General features: G+C 36.2%; 1 pseudogene; it reads left to right on the top strand.

The window, feature by feature from the left end:
- Positions 1-431: 431 nt before the first annotated feature.
- Positions 432-655, top strand: LOC109678950 (small integral membrane protein 15-like; annotated as a pseudogene).
- The last annotated feature ends 10,482 nt before the right edge of the window (positions 656-11,137 follow it).

The following is an 11,137-nucleotide window of genomic DNA, read 5'->3' as shown; positions in this document are numbered from 1 at the left end:
AAAACGTGATAAAATAGCCTTTCATTAACCCATCAAACTCTTAAACTTCAGTTAGCCTTTCAGTATCCAACATGAAAACAAGCAGTAAAAGATGACCATATTGTTCAGGTAAGTGTCTAGCAGGAAAAAAATCTTCTATATTGACAAAATTCTTAATTGCTGCTTAGCTGCTATTTTCTTGTATTTAAAAAATTAAAAAGGGGAAGATTTATTAATTGACTTACTATTTTGATTAAATGATGTACCTATAAAAATAGTTCTACCTAAAAAGTATCTCTTTAAAAATACAAATAAGGGTCTGGCAAATTTACACTTCTCAGAAGAGGATACCAACCAAGGGTCATCTGAAATTGTGACTGGCCCACTGACAATCCCAGGACAGAATTAGAGATCAGTGACTCAAGCATAAATTGCCTAAGACTGCTACAAAGATGTCTGACATAAAGGCTTAGGCAGAGCATGCTGTGAAATGGGCTGCAAAGGACCCATATGGCTTCCTTACAACAGTTATTTTGGCCCTCACTCCACTGTTCCTAACGAGTGCTGTACTGTCCCAGAAATTGGCCAAGATGATTGAAGCCGGAGAAGGAGCAAAAGAAGAAACAAAAAACATGAAGAAAATATTGCAAAAGCTAAATGACTGAAAAAGGATTGAAAAAATGAATGGGATCTGCAACCAGAGAAGAATCACTTGGAAAATTATGCAGTTTTGGAAGCTAAAGTCTTTGGATTTCATGATAGGATAACTTAGTAGATTAAATCTGACAATGTAGAAGAATTATTTGAGTTCTGACCTTTAGTTTTAGGCTTGGGTGTAAAAGTTTGTTGGTATCTGTTGGCAGTTATTTTAAATTAACATTGTACAGGTGAAACATCCCCAATTTGAAAATTCAAAATACAAAATGCTCCAAAATCAAAATGTTTTGTGTATAGACATGATGTCACAAGTGGAAAATTCAAAATACAAAATGCTCCAAAATCAAAATGTTTTGTGTATAGACATGATGTCACAAGTGGAAAATTCAATACCTGACCTCATAGTGGGTTGCAGTCAAAACACAGGTGCACTGATAATACTGTATGAATTTTGTGTTTAGACTTGCCTGCCATTCTCAAGCTGTATCATTAGGTACATGCAAACATCCCAAGATCTGAAAAAATCTAAGACACTTCTAGTCCCAAGCATTTCGGATAAGGGATACTCAACCTGTAGTACAAATTCTTTATAACTGACTTAATAGTTTGCTGCTCTGAAGCTTATATACTGAAACAAACACATCCTGTGGAGAAAAAGGACTTTCAGTTATAAACTCTACTTGAATAGTGGTTTAAAATGGAGCAGAATCATTTGTCCTCTTCTGGATAAAGGATATTAAGAATGTAAAAGTCAGAATTGCTCTCTCTGAGAGCTTTTGCTTAAAAGAGATACAGTATATCAATCACATCTTTTATCATTACTGCTTATTGGAATGGAATTATTTGGCTTTCTCTAAGAAAAATGATATTCATCAATGAGTACATCTATTTTCTGCATTTTTCTGACATTACCCTTTGAGACAACTGCTAATTATGAAGACATCCTGCATTTTCTAACTTAATTTTATAAAGATGTCTCTTATTATCTTGAATATGTAAAATAGCACCTATTTGATGTAACAATTTTTGTACTTCTGAACACTGCCATTTTCTTCAGTGGGTTGTTGAGAAGAGTAATACTATGATTTAAAGTTTGCAGCAAAAATGCCAAATGCCGTAACACCCTGGAATCGGTTTTTTTCTTGAGCTAACTAGAACTGTGAAGCAGGCATCAAAATATTTGCTGATTATATGATGTTACTTTTGTTTTAATTCTGTTCTTTGTTTTTATCTTGTAGTAGTGTGATATCATATACTTTTGATGAAACAGGTTTCAGGTGAAACTGAAACCTGTGAAGAATTCCTAAGGAGTTAAACCATACTTCATAAGTGGTAAAGAAAGTCTTAAAATTTGAAAAAAAATGATGGATATAGTAGTGATTGCACAAACTAGATGAAATGACCGTGTGCTATAACTAGAAATCCAGAGTGAAAGAATCAGTTAAGTAGTAAAACTGGAACTTTTGACTATTAAACATGACTTTTCTTAATGCATGGTCCAGTAATTTTATTCACTGCAGTATTTTAATAGCTTATTAATGTTTTCTGTACCTCAGATAATGAATTTTAAGTTATAGTAATTGTACAGCAGCTCTAATTTAAAGATGAAACTGGATACCGAAATATATTTGATACTTTTTTATAAAGAAAAAAAATACAAATAAAGAATATACATATATATTAAAGCACAATTCAGGAACATTTTTATGTTGATTATCTGAATCCTTAAAACATAGCAGAATAATTATTTTTGGTAAATTGTTTTTTATGAGACAAGGTTTCACTATGTAGCTCAGGCTGGCCTCAAACCTGCCATCTCCCAATCTCTTATTCTAACTGCTGGGATTACAGGTGTCAGTCATAAAGTCCAGCTTGGTACATACATTTTCTAATAGATTCTTGAGTCTCATGTACCTATACTTGTCACTCATATCTTTCTGAAGAATGTATTTTTTCCCCCAAAATTGTCTGGCTATTTTTTATTAAAAAATACATTAGCTTGGCCAGGTGCAGTGGCCCAAGCCTGTAATCTTAGCTCCTTGGAAGGTGGATATTAAAAGGACCATGGTTAGAGGCATGGTTCCCCAGGCAAATAATTCTTGAGGCCCCATCTCAACCAGTGGCTGGGTGTGGTGGTATATGCCTGTCATCCCCGCTACATGGCAAAGCACAAATAGGAGGCTTATAGTCCAAGCCAGCCTAGGCATAAAGGGAGACTCTTATCTCAGAAATAACCAATGGCAAAAAGAGATTGAAGTCTGGCTCAAATGGTAGAGTGCCTGCCTCGCAAGCATGAAGCCCTGAATTCAAACCCTGATTCCACCAAAATACATGTATCTGTATATGTATTTGCTGAAATCTGATCCAAAGCTGCATTTTAAATTTCATGGAAGAGCTAACAAATCTCAAATTTGGTCAACATTCCATTGACTGTTCTCTTTAGATTGTAGCATTTAAAATTGATTTAATGCTTGATAGATACTTGGATACCTGCTAAGACCAAACTGCTAAATGAGGAGTATTCTCAAGTGTTTTCCTTTGCATGTGTGGTACTAAAATGAGTATTTCAGTCCCCAAAATTTCACATTCAAAAATTTTTAAAGTAACATTTTCACCTCACAAAATGTTTTACTAAATCTGATGTGAAGTCACAGCTCTTGTGATTTCATTCCATGGTGGATCAGAGTATATGTTTACACATATACATACATTTATCTATTAGAAACAATTGCATTTATCTATTGGAAACAAATGGTCATAAAACTATTATTTTTCACAAGTCAAGATATTTCAAAACAATCAAGGAGGAAAGAGTCAGAAATTATGTACTTAACTTTAACATATTAAGAGTGAGCTTTTAGGCATCCAAATTGAATTGATGAATATACAAGGTGGTGTGTGAGTCCAAGACCATGGGAGCTGTTTGGGCTGAAGATAGGCATTTTGGATCCATCAGCATATGGCTATTTTTTTAAATTTTATTATTCATATGTGCATACAAGGCTTGGGTCACCCACTCCGTCCTCCCTCTCCCCCCACCCCCTCAATACCCAGCAGAAACTATTTTGCCCTTATTTCTTTTTTTTCTCCATGTATATATATTTTTTATTTTTTATTTTTTTCTTTTATTATTCATATGTGCATACAAGGCTTGGGTCATTTCTCCCCCCTGCTCCCACCCTCTCCCTTACCACCCACTCCGCCCCCTTCCTCTCCCCCCTACCCCCTCAATACCCAGCAGAAACTATTTTGCCCTTATTTCTAATTTTGTTGTAGAGAGAGTATAAGCAATAATAGGAAGGAACAAGGGGTTTTGCTGGTTGAGATAAGGATAGCTATACAGGGCATTGACTCACATTGATTTCCTGTGTGTGGGTGTTACCTTCTAGGTTAATTCTTTATGATCTAACCTTTTCTCTAGTTCCTGGTCCCCTTTTCCTATTGGCCTCAGTTGCTTTTAAGGTATCTGCTTTAGTTTCTCTGCGTTAAGGGCAACAAATGCTAGCTAGTTTTTTAGGTGTCTTACCTATCCTCACCCCTCCCTTGTGTGCTCTCGCTTTTATCATGTGCTCAAAGTCCAATCCCATTGCTGTGTTTGCCCTTGATCTAATGTCCACATATGAGGGAGAACATACGATTTTTGGTCTTTTGAGCCAGGCTAACTTCACTCAGAATGATGTTCTCCAATTCTATCCATTTACCAGCAAATGATAACATTTTGTTCTTCATCATGGCTGCATAAAATTCCATTGTGTATAGATACCACATTTTCTTAATCCATTCGTCAGTGGTGGGGCATCTTAGCTGTTTCCATAACTTGGCTATTGCGAATAGTGCCGCAATAAACATGGGTGTGCAGGTGCCTCTGGAGTAACCTGTGTCACAGTCTTTTGGGTATATCCCCAAGAGTGGTATTGCTGGATCAAATGGTAGATCAATGTCTAGCTTTTTAAGTAGCCTCCAAATTTTTTTCCAGAGTGGTTGTACTAGTTTACATTCCCACCAACAGTGTAAGAGGGTTCTTTTTTCCCCGCATCCTCGCCAACACCTGTTGTTGGTGGTGTTGCTGATGATGGCTATTCTAACAGGGGTGAGGTGGTTTGCCCTTATTTCTAATTTTGTTGTAGAGAGAGTATAAGCATATGGCTGGTTTTTGAAGCATTTGTATTGCACAAGGAGGCAATGATGAGGCAGATGAGAAATTGGGTCCCTGGGCACCAAACTTAGGGCCTCAGGGTCTGAATATAAACAGTGACAAAAGGAGGACAGGTTGGAGAGAGGAGAGCCAGGAGTTTGTGTTCTTTGGGAAAAAAGACAAACTCATCTCCACCACAATTATAAATGTTAATGCTTCAAAGTACAACACAAGTAAAGTGAAAAGGCTACTCTGTAGTTCAAAAATTATATATCTGATAAGGTATACAACAGGTATGTATCTGATACTGTTTTTACAATGAGTATATAAAAACAATTCTTACTGCTTAATGATAAAAGACAAAGTACCCAATTAAAAATGACAAAAGATGAGAATGGACATTTCTCCAAAGATGGTATGCAAATTGCCAATAGCACACAAAAAGACACTCAGCATCATTAGTGTTAAGGGAAATACAAAGAGAAACTAGACTGGGATGACACTTCACTACCACTAAGTTAGAGGATGTAAAAAACTGATAATATAACAAGAGTTACAAGACTGTTGAGAAAAAAGAAGGAATCCTCATGCATTGCTGGTGGGAAAGCAAAATGATGCAGTCACTTGGTGAAAAACAGCCATTCTACTCTTATTTATATACCAAAGGGAAATGAAAACATGTGTCCATGCAAAAAGTTATGCACAAATTGTCACATCAGCATTATACATAAAAGCCAAAACCTACAAATGAATGAATTTTTATCAATTGATGAAAAGAAAACTAAAATGTACTGTATCCATATCCATATAAGGGAATATTATGCAGCAAAAAGGAATGACATATGGATTCATACTATAACATGGATGAATTTAAAAATATTTTGTCATTTTTGCTTTTACTTACATGTGCACACATTATTTGGGCTACACCCTCCCCCCCACCTCCTGGAAGAACCTGTTTTGCCCTCTTGTTCTCTGATATTGTAGAAAAAAACCCATAAAAGATAATAAAAAAGACATGGCATTTTTGCTAGCTTGAGATAAAGACAGCTATACAGAGAGATTCCTATCATTGCTTCCATGCACATGTGTATTGCTACCCACATTGGTTCATCTCTGCCAGACCTCTTCACTACTTCCTTGTCCCCTTCCTATAGTGGCCTCTGACAGTTTAAGATTGCTATATTCACTCCCATACAGTGACACATCAACCACATTCAAGTTTTAGGTTTCCTCCTTGTTCCCTATTCTTCCTGTGAGTGTTCTCCACTTAGTGTGTGACCCATGTCCAATAATATTATTGCATTTATTTTGGGTCTATAATCTGCATTTGAGGGAGAACATATGATTTTTGGCCTTCTGGGCCTGGCTAACTTCACTTAAGATGATGTTCTCCAGTTCCATCCATTTACTTGAGAATGTTAAAATTTTCATTTTTCTTTGTGGCTGAATACAATTTCATTGTGTATAAATACCACATTTTCTTACTCCATTCATTGTAGTGGAGCATCTTGGTTGTTTCCATACCTTGACTATTGTAAATAATGCTGCAAATAACATGGATGTGCAGGTACCTGTGTGGTAACCTGTGTCGCATTCCTTTGGGTATATCCCTAGGAGTGGGATTGCTGGATCATATGGCAGATCTATTTTTAGTTTTTTTAAAGAAGCCTCCATATTGTCTTCCATAGGGTTGTACTAGGTTACATTCCCACCAGCAGTATATGAGGGTTCCTTTTTCCCCACATCCTCACCAACATTTGTTGTTGGTGTTGTTCTTGATGATGGCTATTCTAACAGGAGTGAGGTGGAATCTTAATATGGGTTTGATTTGCATTTCCTTTATGGCCAGGGATGGTGAGCATTTTTTTCATGTGTTTTTGGACTTCTTCCTTTGAAAAAATTCTGTTTAGTTCAGTTGCCCATTTCTTAGTTGGTTCATTGGTTTTGAGGGAGTTTAGTTTTTTGAGCTCCCTCTATATTCTGGTAATCAGTCCTCTGTCTGATGTCTAGTTAGAAAAATTTTTTCTCCCACTCTGTGGGTGGTCTCTTCAGTTTAGAGACCATTTCTTTTGTTGTGCAGAAGCTTTTTAATTTCATGTAGTCCCATTTGTCAATCCTTTCTCTTAGTTGCTGGGTCGCTTGAGTTCTACTGAGGAAGTCCTTGCCTATACCTATTGCTTCCAGATATTCCCTGCTCTTTTCTACACTGGGTTCAAGATTTCAGGTCTGATATTGAGGTCCTTAATCCACTTTGAGTTGATACTAGTACAGAGTGACAGGCATGGATCTAGTTTCAGTTTTCTGCAGGCAGATAACCACTTTTTCCAGTAACATTTGTTGAAGAGGCTGTCTTTTCTCTATTCTTTGTTTTTGGCAATTTTGTCAAAAATTAGGTGAGCATAGTTGCCTGGATTCATATCCTGGTCCTCTATTCTGTTCCACTGGTCTTCATGTCTGTTTTTGTGCCAGTACCATGCTGTTTTTACTGCTATGGCTCTGTAGTATAGTTTGAAGTTGGGTATTGTGTACATTCAGTGTTACTCTTTTTGTTCAGTATTGTCGTGGTCATTCACAGTCTCTTGTGTTTCCAAATGACCTTTAGTGTAGATTTTTCAATCTCTGTAATGAATGTCATTGGGATTTTGATGGGAACTGCATTGAACATGTAGATTTCTTCTGGTAGTATGGCCATTTTTACTATGTTGATTCTGCCTATCCATGAGCATGGGAGATTTTTCCACAATCTGTAGTCATCTTTGATCTCTTTCTTCAGTGGTTTGTGATTCTCCTTGTAGAGGTCGCTCACATCCTTTGTTAAGTTTATTCCCAGGTATTTGATTTTTTTGAGGCTATTGTAAGTGAAATTATTTTCCTACATTCTTTCTCAATCTGTTCATTGTTGGTATATAGAAAGGCTACTGATTTTTGTAAGTTGATTGTGTATCCTGCTACTTTGCTGAAGCTGTTTATGGTGTCTAGGAGTTTTTCATGTCTTTAAGGTATAAGATTATGTCATCTGTGAATAGGGATAGCTTGGCTACTTCTTTACCTATTTATATTCCTTTTACTTCTTCTTCTTGCCTAATTGCTCTGGCTAGGAATTCCAGGACTATGTTGAATAGGAGTGGGGAGAGTGGGCACCCTTCTCTTGTTCCTGACTTTATGGGAAATGGTTTCAGTTTTCCTCCATGTATGCTGTTAGCTATAGGTTTTTCAAGTATACCCTTTATAATGTTGAGATACATTCCTTGTATTTCTGGTTTCCTCAGAGCTTTTATCATGAAATTGTAAGATTTATCATGGAATCTTATCATAGACTTTTTCTGTGTCTATTGAGATGATCAAGTGGTTTTTGTATTTGTTTCTATTAGTGCTGTATTACATTTAATGATTTGTGTATGTAGAAACACCCCTGCAATCCCTGGGATTAAGGTGACCTGGTCATGGTGAATGATATTCTGACAGGTTGTTGGATTTGGTTTGCTATTATTTTTTTGAGGATTTTTGCATCAATGTTCATTAAGGAGACTGGCCTGTAGTTCTCCTTTTTGGAGGTGTCTTTGTCTGGTTTTGGGATGAGTGTAATACTGGTTTCAAAAAATGAGTTAGGCCAGGGGTGTTCCTTCCCTTTCTATTTCGTGGAAAAGTTTAGGGAGAGTTTGTATTAGTTCTTTAAAAGTCTGATAGAATTCAGCAGAGAATCCATCAGGTCCTGACTTTTCTGGGAGACTCTTGATTGCTGCTTCAATTTCATTTTGTGTTATAGATCTATTCAGGTGATTAATTTCCTCTTGGTTCAGTTTTGGATGGTTGTAAGTATCTAGAAATCTGTCCATTTCTTCAAGATTTTCAAATTTATTAGAATATAGGTTATCTAAGTAGTCTCTGATGATTCCTTGGATTTCCATGGTGTTTGTTGTTATCTCCCTCTTTGCATTTCTGATTTCGCTGATTTGGGTGTTTTTCCTCCTTATTTTAGTCAGGTTTGCCAGGGGTCTGTCAATCGTGTTTTTTTTCCCAAAGAATCAACTTTTTGTTTAATTTATTCTTTGTATTATTTTGGTCTTTATTTCATTAATTTTGTCCCGTATTTTATTATTTCTCTCCTTCTGCTTGTTTTGGGTTTGGCTTGTTCCTGTTTTTCTAAGAGTTTGAGATGTAGCATTAGGCCGTTTATTTGAGATCTTTCTGTCCTGCACTCATGGCTATAAACTTTCTTCTTAGGACTGCCTTTGCTTGTCTCATAGGTTATGATTGGTTGTATTTTCATTTTCATTAAATTCCAGGAACTTTTTGATTTTCTTTCTTATTTCTTCTATGACCCACTGATTGTTGAGAATGTGTTGTTCAGCCTCCAATTTTTTGCATATTTTCTGCTGCTGCTTTTGTTGTTGAAATCAAGTTTTATGACATTATAATAATATAGAATGCAGGGGGTTACTATAATTTTCTTATATTTGTCGAGGCTTGCTTTGTGTCCTAAGATATGGTCTATTTTGGAGAAAGTTCCATGGGCTACTGAGAAGAGTGTATATTGTATTATTGTAGGTGAAATATTCTGTAGATATCAGTTAGGTCCATTTGACCTATAGTGTCATTTAGTTCTAGGATTTCTTTCTTGATTGTTTTCTTTCTAGGATTTTTTATTGATTATCTTTCTACTGGTCATAGAGGGGTATTAAAGTCTCCCACTACCACTGTGTTGGAGTCTATATGTGCTTTAAAGTCCTTTAGTGTGTGTTTAATGAAGTTGGGTACATTGACATTGTTATCTCCTTTGGATATATTGCCCCTTTTGTTAGTATGAAGTTACCTTGACTAATGTAAGTTTGAAGACTACTTTGTCTTATATAAGTTTTGCTACTCCTGCCTGTTTTGGGGGGCCAATAGCTTGGTAAATCCTCTTCCAGCCTTTTACCCTAAACCAGTGTTTATTTCTGTCAATAAGATGGGTGTCTTGTAAACAACAGATTGTTAGACCTTCTTTTTCAATCCAGTTTATCACATGATGTCTTATGATGGGAGAGTGAGTCCATTGACATTCAGTGTTAATATCAATAGGTATGTGGTGATTTCTGTCACTTAGTTGTTTTGTTGTTTTAGGATTTGAGTGTGTCCAGCTGAATCAGTGCTACTCTCTGATTACTTGTCTTTCCTTCTCCTGTGGTTTAATACTTCCCATCCTCATGTGATTTTGTTTGCTTCATCTTCTGTGTGCAGAATTCCTTGTAGAATCTTCTGTAGTGGTGGCTTGGTGGGCATGTATTGTTCTAGTTTCTGTTTATTGTGGAAGATTTTTATTGCTCCATCAATTTTTTCTTCTCTTTTTAATTTCCTTTATTTATATGTGCATACAATGATTGGGTCATTACTCTCCCCTTCCCCCCACACCCTCCCTTTCACTCCATGAATTTTGAATGATAGTTTTGCTGGGTAGAGTATCCTAGGGCTGAAATTATTTTCTTTCAGTGTTCAAAATACCTCACTCCATGCCCTTCTTGCTTTTAAGGTTTCCATTGAGAAATCTGCTGTTATTTTTATGGGTTTACTTTTATAAGTTATATTTTTCTCTTTTATGGCCTTCAGTATTCTTTCTCTGTTCTCTGTGCTAGTTGTTTTAATGATACTATGCCATGGAGAAGTTCTTATTTGGCTAAGCCTGTTTGGTGTTCTGGAGGCTTCTTGTAGCTGCATGGGCAATTCTTTCTCCAGATTTGGGAACTATTCTGTTATTATTTTGTTGAATATATTAAGTATTCCTCTGGCTTGCACCTCTTTTCCTTCTTCAATGCCCATGATGCTCAGGTTTGGTCTTTTGATGGAGTTGCTGAGTTATTGCATATTCCTTTTGCAGCTCTTGTGTTGTTTGGCCAAGAGTTCTTATGTTTTTTTCTTCAACATCTATTTATCTTTAGCTCTGAGATTCTGTCTTCCACCTGTTCTAGTCTTCCACTGTGTTTTTTGTTTGACTAAAGGGACTTTTTATTTTCAGGATTTCTATTTGATCCTTTTTTTTCTGAGGTTTTTCCATATCTTTGTTCAATTCCACTTTCTTATCTTGTGTTGTCTTCTTTATTTCATGTATCTCTTTTTTTTATAGTCTCCTTTGTTTCACTTCGGTGTTTGTTGAAGTCCTCTCTGAGTTCATTTAGTTGTTTATGTGTCTTCTCAAGTTTTTTATTTGTAGTGTCTTGAAATTTCTTGAGTGCATCTTATACTGTCTGGTTTACTGTGTCTTGTAGCTTCTCCATGGGTTTCTCAGTGATTTCTTCCATGATTTCCTCTTTGAGAGATTTTTTTGTGGGCATCAGTGAGCTCATTAGTGATGCTTATCATTGTTTTGTTGGGGTCAGGAACTGGGCA

Source organism: Castor canadensis, chromosome 3 (assembly GCF_047511655.1).
Source record: "Castor canadensis chromosome 3, mCasCan1.hap1v2, whole genome shotgun sequence".
Classification (NCBI taxonomy): Eukaryota; Metazoa; Chordata; class Mammalia; order Rodentia; family Castoridae; genus Castor; species Castor canadensis.
Note: the sequence above shows the minus strand (reverse complement) of the source record. Positions and strands in the feature narration are given on the sequence as shown.